This window comes from Carettochelys insculpta, chromosome 27 (genome assembly GCF_033958435.1).
Source record: "Carettochelys insculpta isolate YL-2023 chromosome 27, ASM3395843v1, whole genome shotgun sequence".
Lineage (NCBI taxonomy): Eukaryota > Metazoa > Chordata > Testudines > Carettochelyidae > Carettochelys > Carettochelys insculpta.
In genome coordinates this window covers 16537891-16548969 of record NC_134163.1, presented here as the reverse complement: position 1 = coordinate 16548969, position 11079 = coordinate 16537891, and the positions used below count along the sequence as shown (strand labels likewise).

At 43.6% G+C, this 11079-nt stretch overlaps 1 protein-coding gene across 6 annotated transcripts in view; it reads left to right on the top strand.

The window, feature by feature from the left end:
* Positions 1-100: 100 nt before the first annotated feature.
* Positions 101-11079, top strand: part of MYO9B (myosin IXB) — an 82943-nt gene continuing 71964 nt past the window's right edge. For all 6 annotated transcript variants that reach the window (XM_074977975.1, XM_074977972.1, XM_074977976.1 and 3 more), the window contains exon 1: positions 101-207. The gene's annotated coding sequence lies outside the window, so the exon portion shown is untranslated. The remainder of the gene's footprint in view (positions 208-11079) is intronic.

Sequence of the window (11079 nt, the reverse complement as noted above, 5' to 3'; positions counted from 1 at the left end):
AAGGCGCGCAGCTTCTTCGCGCATGCGCAGTAGCGACTCGGCGCTCTGTAGGCTTTGCCTGGCAATTGCCCAGTCTCTTCCTCCCCCCCTTCCCCCGATGCGGAAGAGAGCGGGGCCGCCGCCGGGCTGGGAGCGATCAGCCCGTCCGCGCCGCCGGAGCAGCCCCATGGAGGGCGGGCCCGTGCCCCACCTCACTCCTCTTCCTCGGTGGGTGAGCAGGAAGGGGCTGCTCGGGGGCAGGTTGGGCGGAGTGCGGGGGTTGGGGGAGGCTGGCTGGGTTGTGTGGGGGAAGGGGGCGGAAGTGCTGTAGAGGGTTCTTCAGGTGGTAATTGCTCCGTGAAAGCGTGTAGTGGAGAACTGAAGAGTGTCATGGGGCCCCGTCATGCAGGGGGCGATGGTGAGAGGAGGGTGGACTGGGTCACATTTTCTATAGATACACGGGGGATCTGTAGCTGGTGCAGGTCTTGCCCATCGGATTTGGGAAATCAGGGAAAGGACACGCTCTGGTTGCTCCAACTCTCAGGGTTTACTTGGGGAATCCAAGCTATTCGATTCCATTATTAGCAGCGGAGTTTGGTGTCTCAGCTCATAGCTGTTTCCTAAGCTGTTGTGGTGCCTGGCCTTTGGGAGTCAACTGAAGCATGTAGGTGTGATTGTGGGTGTTTTCTGCTCTGCAATTGGACCAGTGAACAGGAAGCACGACAGACCGTTTACTTCACAGGCTGCCTTAGGTCTGGGGTGATGGGCAGAGTCTCTACACTGTGCTCAAAATATAAGGGAAAGTGCCTGTAGACTTTACTATGCTAGATACCTCTATCTGTATTGATGGGTTGAGCAGACAGGATTGCAGAGTGTTTACTCCTGGCACTGTCTCATGTCCAAAGAATGTTAAGGTCTTAAAGCTAAGAAGCATACTGTTTTTTCCTAGCTTCCTCTGTTTTGACTGGGAAAATGGCTGTAGACTAATATGCACATCATACGCAGTTCCATTTGTGAACATCATGGGGAACTCACAACTTAGACTTTCTGAATTTGGTGAGAAACACACACTGCCCGCAACAGTTCTACAATTGCTTTTTTCCAAGATGGTGGTAGCATAACAGAGGTCTAGGAGATGGTCTTAGATTTCTGACGTGATCATTTTTGCAAAGATGGGGGCATCAGCACACTTCCTGTCCAGCACTTCAGAGTGGATTAATATCAGTTTGCCTTTTGTCCTATCTGCAGGTAAAGCATTTATTGCAAATATTCAGAAGGGCTCAGGAGAAGTTGTCCTAAAATTATCGTGAAGCAACCCTATGTTCTAGTTAGCATGTGATTAGCCACACCTGTTAACTTCAGTAGATGTTTGGTTTCTTTATATTGTATCTCATCAGGAACAGATTTAAATAGGAAAAAACATTGAAGGAAAAACAAGATAGTTGTGTTTCATAATTCTCCACAGACTCAGAATTTTGTAGAGAAGAGTATATATGTTTATTTGCCTAAAAAGCTGCTGCTTCTTCAAAAGTTTTCCCTTTAAAATTGCATGATGTTGTTATTCAGAATTTATAAAAATAGTGCCTCTAAAATTACAAAGTTTTAAACACTTCCTTTCCTAAGAAAAGCACTAAATTCAGTTATTCCAATTGGGTGTGTCATCTGATTGCAGTGTAACTAATACATTAATTAAAATTAAATAGATTTTAAAAGCAGTTGTTGCTTCATTTCAATTTATTAACTCTTGCTATGCTTACATTGCTTAGGACTCTGGCAGTATGCTCTAGAACAGAGTTCCTTAAAATTTGTGAGAACAACAAACAATAGAATTTTTTTAATGCGGAATACCTATGAAAATGTTCTAAATAAATGGTTGTCAGAACAAAAAAACAACCACCTCCAAAACAGCTACATATACAGCATGAACAAAACATCTGAAGAAGTGAGTTAACTCACGAAAGCTCATGCTCTAAACTTTTCTGTTAGTCTATAAGGTGCCACAGGACCCTTCGTTGCTGCTACAGATCCAGACTAACACGGATACCCCTCTGATACTAAACAAAATTAAGTAATTTAATCAGGTATCATAGAAATGAAGAAGTAAGAGTGCATCTGGTTTTAATGAAAGAAAATACATACCGTCAGTATATTTTTCCAAATGCTCGTGGCATACTTGCAAGTTGTTCACAGAACACCAGTGTTCCATGGAACATAGCTTAAGAAACACTGCTCTAGAAAGATAGCACTGACCTGAAGTTTTAGAGACCTGGGTTCTTTTTCCAGCTGTTTGGACTGCTGGGTAATCTTGGACAAGTCACTTTGCACCTCTGTGCCTCAATTCCACCATTTGTAAATGGGGGATAATGATGCTGGCTTGCTTTCTGAGCTCTAGTAATAAACATTACTGTAACAGAGTAAGAGGTGGTGATGGTATTATTAATCAGCATCCTGTATTTAAATGCTTTCCTTTTGCACTAGTCACTCAGTTCTATATTTTACACTAATGAATTTTGGTGATGGAGGGGCTGATTCTCACTAGAGTCAATGTGGGAGCTTCTTTTTTATTTATCATGCCATTGCAGCACCAATGCGTTCTGTTTGCGTTCTGTTCTCCCAAATCCAGGGAAACACCTAAATTTTAGTTCTTAGTGCTCAGGTTTAATCCCAAGCAGGGGAGAGCCCACTATGATATGTACTAGAATTGTTCTGCTTTGCTTCCTCACTGTATGAGGCTGAAACATGCTTTCTTGCTATTCTTGCGAATGAATGACTGGCCTGCCAAAGAGCTTTTTCCAGAAGTTGATTCAGTTATGCTGTAAGCCAGTGGCATGGGGCACTCCAAAAACTCAGATGTCCTAGCCAGCATAGGAATAGGGGAGTTCCAAAGTCTCTGTTCCAGTTTTGCTGTGGAACTTAAAATGCTTGTACCACTGAATAATTTAACAACAGCAAACACAGCTGATGAAAAATTTAAATGAGACTTATCCATAATTGAAACTTCTTACGAACTGAGCTTTATGACAAATAGTGATCCAAGCACTAGACGTGTTGAACTATCTGATGCATGAATAAACTGTTTTGTCTGACTCATATGCTTATGACCAAGTCTGCTCAGCTTAAAACTGACCTTCTGTTAGTTAGAAGGACAAATGTCTTGTTTCTCAGATCTTAGGAATTCTGAAAGAAAAATCCTTTAAAAATTGAGACAACCAAGATTACATAGTTAAACTTTTAACTGATTTTATATCAAGATTGCAGGATTTGGTGCTTGTTTTTACACATTTATGGGGTGGAATATGTGTGTGTTTTTTAAAATAACACAAGAAGAATTTCTGTAGGTAGATTGCTTATGTCCCAAATAGAAAATGTCTTTAGCTTTAAATCTCAAAGACAAAATATTTCTCTTTAAAATTAATTTGGTAATTCTTACTTCTATACTAACACTAAGAATTGACATTATTCTAGCCTTTTTAAGGTAGAGCTGATTGGAAGGGAGGTTTAGGTTGGACATTTGGAGAAAGTTCCTAACTGTCGGGCTGGTCAAACACTGGAATGATTGCCTAGGGGGGTTGTGGAATCAGGAGATATTTAAGAACATGTCAGATAAATGTCTGTCAGGGATGGTCTAGACAGTACTTGGTCCTGCCATGAGGGCAGGGGACTGGACTCGGTGACCTCTCAGGGTCCCTTCCAGTCCTAGTATTCTATGATGTTTATATATAAACTGATTGAAGTAGTTTTCTTGGCATTATACAAAATATATAAATAATTGCATTTCTAGGGACTTAAAGATAGTATAAAATAAGGCCTTTAAATAGATATTATTTGAACTATTTTAAAATAGACATTTACTGTCCAGAATTCCTTTCTGGTCTTTTAAAGAATTTGTATTTACTCTGTTAATATGGTGATAATTACAGGAACTTCTGCTCTTAAATTACAGTTGCTTGGCTATATAGCCAATGTCCAGTACTCCTCCAATAGAAAACTTGTGGATGAGATACATTATACCACTTCAGCACCCTCCCATTGGTAAACATACAAGCATCCATTTAAAATAAACTTGTGCACTTTATTCCTCTGGTGCTATGAACTTTAGCTGCTAGAACTAACCTTCAAGGCCTGATATTTCCAGTACTCCATTCACAAATATGAGCATTAAAGTAGATTAAAAGCTTTCTAGAAGTCCTCTCTATCAAGCGGAGAGAGAGAGCTCTAGACATTAATAATACATTATCATATAAAGTAACCTAATGAAATAATAGTGGATGGCACATTTGTGAGAGGATTAGTAGAACCTGTCCATTTTGCTCTCTGACTTGCCTTCTCACATAGGTCAATTTCTCTTGTGTGCTTTTCTGTTACTGATTAGATCAAGTGCCCTTTTAATACGTTCATCCCTCGTTAAATGAGTACTTTATTTACGAGTACTCGCTTAAACTAGGGACACGTATACTTCTCTTAATTCACTCAACGAGTGAACTCCCTCTGCTAATACAAGCCTAGCCCCCTCCCCGCGACTCCACCCCCCACATAGTCTGACCCAGCCCTTCAGCCCCAAACCACAGCAGCCTGACCGGCCTTGCAGCCAGACCCCCCTGCTGGCCCCATGGCCCCATACAGCCGCAGCCAGACCTCCCTGCTAGCCCCACAACCCCATACCACAGTAGCCTGATGCCCTGCTGACCCTGCGGCCCCAAACCGCAGCAGCTTGAATGCCCCGTGGCCCCACAGCCCGACCCCCCACCCCCTCCAGCCCTGTGGCCCCAAACCATGGTAGCCTGCAAGCCAAGTGGCCCCAAACCGCAGCAGCCTGAAACCACCCCCCCACCCCCACCGGCCATAGACCCAACCCACCACCAGATTTTAACCCTCCCTCCCACTCATGGCCCCAAACTGCCCCCAGCCTTTAACCCTCCCCAACCCAAGATTCACTTACGTTTCAAAAGCAGCGCCACATGCTGCCACTTCTTCCCCGAGTTAGGAGCACTAGGAAGCAATCAGAGACTTTTACATGTATTTCAGTGGTAATTTAGCGTCTCTCTTACGAGTTTTCGCCTACGAGCAGAAAGTTGGGAACCAACTGTGCTCATATAGCAAGGGCTGAGTGTAATGAAGTGGAGCATGTAGAGCTGGATTTACTTAGGCTTTACTACATGCTACTGTATGCAGTATTGAGCATTTGGTAACATGATGCAGATCTTTGCATAGATAATGTCCTCTGCTACTTGAAAGAGAAGCAGCCTTTATCAGCACAGTACTTGCGAAGCTGTTTCAGATCTGCCTAGATTATGGGTTGGCTGAATAAATTTTTAAATCCACGTGAAACTTAGAGTGAGAAAGTATCTCAAGTGACATTTCATTGATCTCTTTCGGGAAGCTAGGCCCTAAGAGAGTAGTACTAATAGTATAAAAATCTAAGGGAAACTCAACATGGTTTTTATAAAGGGAACTCCTGCCTCACCAATCTGTTAGAATTCTTTGAGGGGGACCAGTAAACCTAAGGCCAAGGCGATACAGTAGGTGGAAAGTACTTAGACTTAGAGAATATATGTGACAAGATCCCTCACTGACTCGTAAGTAGGCAGTCTTAGGGTCAGAGGGAAGGTCCTTTGATGTATCAATAACCGATTAAAAGATAAGAAACAAAGGGCATGAATAAATACAGTAAACCCTCGATTTAATGGACCCTGATATAATGGACTTTGGAAATAATGGACACTGTCTGCCAGCCCCCCTGGACTCCTGCCCCACTTCCCAAATAAATGCTGGAGACTCACCAGACCACTGTTGGGGCTAGAGGAGCTGCCAGAATGGGTGGGGTGGCCACTGCAGCAGCTGGGGCCACCATGGCCAGAGGAGCCGAGGGAGTGGACTACAGAAGGTCTCATCCCGCAGCCCAGCATTCATGGTGTATGTTGCCGCCAAGCTAGCAGGATGGGGTCGGCCATGCTCTACCTGCATGTGAGCGGCTTGGAGCCAGGGGCTGGAGGAGCTGCAGCACTGAGAGCTGCAGGAGGTGGAAGAAGCTAGGCTAGCATTCAGTTCTTTTCCTGGTAAATGGGAGAGGGAGATGGAGTTGTGAAGAGAAGAATGAGGCAGGTGGGGGGCAGAGGACAGGAGCAAGTGATGGGCTAGGAAGGTCATACAGTACAGTGAGGTCTCGGAGTACACAAGGGTTCCATTCCATGCACCCTCGCATAACCCAGATTTTGCCCAAGTTGTGGTCTGGCCTTTTCCCTGGCAGACCACACGTTCTTCAGCTGGGGAAGCAACAGAAAGGTAAGTCCTGGAGTTTGGGGCGGGGAGGGGGAACAGGTGGGTTAAGCCTGGCAGTGGGTTGGGGCCATGGGAGGTGAGTGGGGGGGATAAGGTTGGAATGGGTTAGGGCTGCAGGGGGGAGAGGGCTGGAGTGAAGCTGAAGCTGTGTGCGGGGTGGTGAGGTAGGACGTGGTGGGAGGTTGAACTGGAGCTAGAGCCAGGCATGGGCGGTGAGATGGCAGGGGGTGAATTGGAGCCACTGTGGCAGGTTTAAACCGGGGCAGGAGGATGGAAACGGGGCCACATGTGAGAGGTTTGCATTGGAGCTGCACGTGGTGGGTTTAACCCGGGGTGGGGAGTGGAGGGTGGTCCGGAGCCACACGTGAGGGGTGGTGAGCCAGAGGTGAGGGTGGCAGGTGAACTAGAGCTGCAGGGGGTTGAGGTGGAACCAGAGCTGGGGGTGGGTGGTGAGCTGACATGGGGGTTGAACTGGGGGTGGGGTGTTGAACTGGGACTGTGCATGGGAGCCTGGGGGGAGGGGGTTGAACCAGAGCTGCGCATGGAGGATTTGAAACGGGGCTGCATGTGAGGGGTTTGAATTGGAGCTGCGCGTGGGGGGTTTAAACCAAGGCAGAGGTGGAGTGTGAACCGGAGCCATGCGTGAGGAGTGGTGAGCCAGAGCCACGGGTGGGGGTGGCAGGTGAGCCAGAGCCACATGTGGGTGGTGAGCCGGCAGGGGGTGTTGAACGGGGACCAAGGAGGTTGAGTCGGAGTCGCACCTGAGGGGTGGTGAGCGAGAGCCAGAAGCAGGGGTGGGGGCGTGAGCAGGAGCTATGCGTGGGTAGTGAGCGGGGGTGGGAGGCTGAGCCCGGGCTGTGCAGAGCCAGTGGGGTTGAGCCAGGACTGGGGGAGCAAGTTAAGTGCAACTGGAAAGTGTGCTACAGGGTTTACAATAGGAATTGGGGTCAGTCGTGTGAGAGCAGGGTCACGTATTCTGATTTCGCATACTCTGAGACCTTACTGTATAACCATTTGGACATAAGACTTTCGGCATTAACGGGCAACCCTTCCCGCCCCCATCAGTCTGTTAAATCGAGGGTTTACTGTAATCATTTTTGACAGGAGAGAGAGGTAGATAGCAGGGGCCACTAATACTCTGTACTGGGACAGTCCTGTTCAACATATTCCTAACTGATATGGGAAAAGGGATACAGAATGAGATAGCAAGAGTTACAAAAGGATCTTGCAAAACTGCATGATATGGCAATTTAAGTAGCAGGTGAAATTCAGTTTTGCTAAATGCAAAGTAATACACATTGGAAAGCATAATCCCAATTATACATACAAAATGATGGTGCTTACATTTGCTCTTACAACTCAAGAAAGAGTGGATAGCTCTACGAAAAGATCTGATAAATCCTCATCAGCTGTCAAAGAAGCTAACAATATTAGTAACTGTTAGGAAGCGAATAAATAATGAGACAGCAAATACCATAATGGTACTATATAATTTCATGATCTACCCTTGAATACAGCATGTAGTACTGTTCACCCCATCTCAAAAGAGATACATTAGCATTGGAAGAATTACAGAGAAGAGTATCAAAATGGTTAAGGCATCCATATGAGGAGATTAAAGAGACTGGGTCTGTTCAGTCTGGAAAAAAGCCCAAAGGAGAGAGAATATAGATCTTTACATTTATAAGAGTTATAGGGAAGCGTTATTTACCCCTTCACATAACAAAGGTACCAAGGAACACCTAATAAAACTAATAGGCAACATAACTGGGCTCAATAGAAAATTGAGTGAGTTCATGGACTATAGATCCATGAATGGCTGTTAGCCAGGATGCTTAGGGACGATTATCTCTAAGCCTTTGACTGCCAGAAGCTGGGTCCATACGATGGGATGGATCACTCAATGACTGCCCTGTTCTGTTTGTTTTCTCTAAATCAGGCTGCCATTTGTATGTTCTTAAGAAAATCATCAGTTAAGACAGTATTAATATCCAGGCCATCTTGATTCACCAACCTTGCCTCCCAATCTTTATATCCGAATGTGTTTCAACTCTCCCTCCACACACACATCCATTTTACTTCCCCCATGCAACTACACACATCTAACTTGCCTGACTCTCATTTAATAAGCACTGCAGTCTTAATACTGATAAAAAATACTTTAGATTATAATACCACAGATTTTTGAAGTAAAATTATATCCGGTAGGGCATCTTAATTTAGTTGTGTTCAGAAATAAATGTGTATTCAGAAGAGTTGTGTGTGTGCCTTGTCCATGGTTTGTATGAATGTTGGGAAATGGGCAGAGTGGGGCTGTGATGCTGGGGCTCGAGGGTCAGTAAAGAGTAAAGGGTAGTTGAGAGAGTGATGATTACTGTGCGTTATCCAGCACTGAGCAGCAAAGCTGAGTTTGGGGTGGGGATAGATGAGGCAAGGAACATGCACCCTTCCTTTCCCCCTGCAGCGTCCTCAGTAGATTCCACCCTGTTCTCCGTTAGGAAGCCCATGGCAGAGATTCTTTGTCCCTTGGTTGCTTGATTACACCAGTTAAGAAAAATGCAATAGCATTGTTAAGCTACCATATACTTCTTTCAAAAAACAATTTGTGATGGTTTTTGAGTCAAGATTAGCTAATGTGGGAAATTACAAATAAAATATTAAAGTTGATGTGAATCCAATAAAATCTTATATTTGCACATAAAGTCTCCAGAAAGAAGGATTTCAAGATGCTTAGCCTTCTCAATGTGCAGCTAAATGTAATATGAATGTTTGCAAGAGATCTGAAGTTTGTTTCTGTTGAAAGAAGTGATACCAGTTTGGACGGCTCAGTGTTAATTTAAGGAATTTAAACCTTGCTTGAAGTGGAAAAACTCAGGGCTGCCTTGGAATTGTTGGGGCAGTGCTGTAATATCTTAAAGGAGACGAAGAATTTCTCCTTTTCATTTACGCGACAGGGCTGATGTAGTAGTCAATAATTGCATGTTGTTGAAGCAAAGAAATAATTGAAAATTGGTGTTTCACGATACCCAGTGACATTAGTATCTTGTAAAAGCTGATGCTTGTGCTTTCAATTACATATTTTGGCTCATATTTGGCTTTTGAGGTTAGGCACATATTATTGCTATCTTCATGTTGAAAGTACATAACAATAAACACTTTAAAAAATCATCCATCTTTGAAACTGTGAAGTATGATTAAGATACTTTATGTTACATTTTAAAACAATTTTTACCAGAAAAAAATCCCATTTTATAAAAGGTATTATTTATTGTTTCAGATTTCATGCCCTGCTTTTGTATAATTCAAATACATAAGAATAACCTTTGTTATTGGGGAAATACAGAACATTCCATGAGATATATGTATACACAAGTGTGATATATAAATGTGTGGGGATATGCAAATCTGCCAGCTGAAGTAAGGCCATATGTTTAGTGTAGAAGATGCTCCCAATAAACAGGCATCCATGCAGGCACTGAAGTGCATGCACATCTAAGCATACTGATGAATTTCACGCCCCTCGCCGGTGTATACATTTCAAGCCATTAGCAGGTAACGGTTTAAATATTTAAGGCACTAAAATGGAAAGAAAATGAAAATCTGTGTCATAGGCTGTGTCTACACTAGCCTAAAACACACATTCAGCGCCTCATTAGCATGCGGGTGGCCGCGGCACTTTGAAATTGATGTGGCTCGTCCGGACGGGGCTCCTTTTCAGAAGGACCCTGGCTACTTCGAAGTCTCCTTATTCCTATCTGCTCATAGGAATAAGGGAACTTTGAAGTATCCAGGGTCCTTTCGAAAAGGAGCCCCATCTGGATGAGCCACGCGGCGGCGAGGCGCATCAATTTCGAAGTGCCACGGCCGCCTGCATGTTAATGAGGTGCTGAATATGTATTTCAGTGCTTCATTAGTAAACTTCGAAATGGCCATTTGCATGGTCATTTCGAAGTTTTGGGCTAGTGTAGACACAGCCATAATGTTTCAGAGCACAAGCTTAAAAAAAAAAAAAAAAAAGAGGAAGGATGAAGCTGAGGAAGGATGAAGCTGAGTGTATGTGCTACAAATGGTGGGGCCCATAGGCTGATAGTTCTAAGTCTACAATAGTAAAATGTTTATTCAAATGAAAAGGTTCACGTGGGGATTAGAGAAATGTTTTCTTAAACTCAGAAGTAGCACTCTTGATTATAAGGAAGTCCAAGTGTACATGAAAATGGAAAGAGCTGAGATAGATGAACAGTTATTCCTGGATATTTTTGTTGTAATGGTAGCTTTCCCTATTTAGCTTTAGTATGATTCATTGGATAAATACGCAGCTTCAAATTATGGCCTTATTTAAACTAAATAGCTACCCTGTGATAGTTGGGGCACTGTCTTGTTTTCCCGTAGTTTACCAGATTGCAAAATACAGTTCATTCTTAGCATTTTCCAAAACTTAATTGATATTATTGAGGCTCAAGAACAGTTTGAAACTATCTCTGTAACTACACATTGAATATTAGCCTATTTTCCGAATTCCAGTGTCTTTCTTTTCATGTTCCCTGTGGAAAAAGAGAATTGAAAAAGGTCATGCTAATCACTTGGTAAAATTAAAGTGTGTTGCTTCCCCTGTCCTCCACCCAAAGAAAATAATTGATTGCTGTAATGAGATGTTGTTTTTATCCAGTGATGTAAATGGCAGCTACTCCCTTCTTCTGTGAATGAGACATTCCCATGTTGAATAGCTTGGGGAAATCTTCAGTATACTCAGTGCTGAGCAATTGCATGTACTTAGCATAAAAATGAGTACTGGGTTAAGCAGTGCTCCGTGATAAATTGATT